The sequence below is a fragment of the Penaeus chinensis genome, chromosome 36, assembly GCF_019202785.1.
Source record: "Penaeus chinensis breed Huanghai No. 1 chromosome 36, ASM1920278v2, whole genome shotgun sequence".
Lineage (NCBI taxonomy): Eukaryota > Metazoa > Arthropoda > Malacostraca > Decapoda > Penaeidae > Penaeus > Penaeus chinensis.
The window spans coordinates 10,603,344-10,605,195 of NC_061854.1; positions in this window are offsets into that span (position 1 = coordinate 10,603,344).

Sequence of the window (1,852 nt, forward strand, 5' to 3'; positions counted from 1 at the left end):
TGTGTGTGTGTGTGTGTTTGTGTGTGTATGTATGTATGTATATGTATATACATACACACATGTAATCCTCTTCTTTTTCATCTCCTCCAACGTCGCCTTCCTCTTTCTAATTCTCCTTCATCTTCCTTTTCCTCCTAGTGCTCCTTATTCCTATTCTTTGTCTTCGTACGTTTTCTCCTCCTCCTTCTCCATCTTCCTCCATCTTCCTCCTCTTCTCCTGCTCCTCCTCCTCCTCCTCCTCCTTCTCCTCCTCCTTCTCCTCTTCCCGCATCCCAACTCACACTTCTTCAACCCTCTCCTCCCCCTCCCCCTCTCCCACGTTACACAAGTTTGCATGTTAAATCCGGTTTGAGGATTATAAAAGGACAAGTAATTGGAATCGTATGTTTTTTTTTGTTTTTTACCTTTCACTTTTTTCTTTCATTTTTTTTTAGGAATGAGGGGAATAAAACTTAGGTAATGGGTTGTTGTTTTTTTTCTGATTTTTATTTCAGTTTTTTTTATTAACTTTGTTTTTAAGTCATATATTTCTGCCATCTGATTTTTTTTGTTTTGTTTTTGTCGTATCTATTTCTGTTACTATGCCCTCTCCCTCTCTCTCTCTCTGAATTTATATATATATATATATATATGTGTGTGTGTGTGTGTGTGTGTGTGTGTGTGTGTGTGTGTGTGTGTATCTGTGTGTGTGTAGAACAATGAAGGGAAGAACAGGAAAACACACGATTATGCCGAAGGCCTTTTCGCATTTACTGATGAAGCAGTAAATGCGAAAAGGCCCTCGGCATATTCGTGTGTTTTCCTGTTCTTCCCTTCATTGCTCTACTTGCAATTTGTTCGACATGAATATATACATACATATATACACATATATATATATATATGTAAATATATATATGAATGTATACATATATAATATATATACATATATATATTATATATACATACATATATATTTGTATATACATGTATATGTGTGTGTGTGTGTGTGTGTGTGTGTGTGTGTGTGTGTGTGTGTGTGTGTGTGTGTGTGTGTGTGTGTGTGTACATAGTATGTATATATCTTTTTTTCTTTTCTTTTCTTTTTTCGCGCCATCACCGATGCGGTTTTTGGTGAACTACCCGGCGTCATGAGAGAGAGAGAGAAGTTAGCTAGATAGATATGTATATATGAGTGTGCGGGTTTGTGTGTGTGTGTGTGTGTGTGTGTGTGTGTGTGTGTGTGTGTGTGTGTGTGTGTGTGTGTGTGTGTGTGTGTGTGTGTGTGTGTGTGTGTGTGTGTGCGCGCACTATCCCTGTTCGTTGGAAAAGAATGGCGTCTTTATCAAATATATAAATCAAAAGGGTCAATATTTATTGGACGTTTTATATAATAAAGTGCTAGTATCTTTTTTTTTTTTTTAATAATGACAGTTCTAACGTGGTAGACTGGGAATTGCTAGTTCTGCCAGCAGGAATTTGCATTTACTGTCAAATGGGAACTACATTACGTGCTATTTGCTTTTGACAACGGAGCTTATGTAGCAAAGCTCCCTGGCAGAGTGCGGTTTTCCTGCGTCAGGCCCCTTCACTGTTTTGAAAGAAAAGAATGTAGAAGTCAGATGCCTTCGTCTAAAACTGTTGCCTTCAAGTTATCTCACTCTGGTACGAAGGTGCCTACGTGGCATCTGAAGTGCAGTACTTGCGTATTCATAATATGCTGTCATGCCATTCTGGTAGTGGCTGCCTTTAGGCTTGCGAATTCATCTGCCTGTTAAGAAAAGAATATATATTTTTTTATGTATCTATTTTGTAATATCACTTATGTTGCTACTTTCTTTCTCTTTTAATAAACTTCTGAAACTGTCCATGA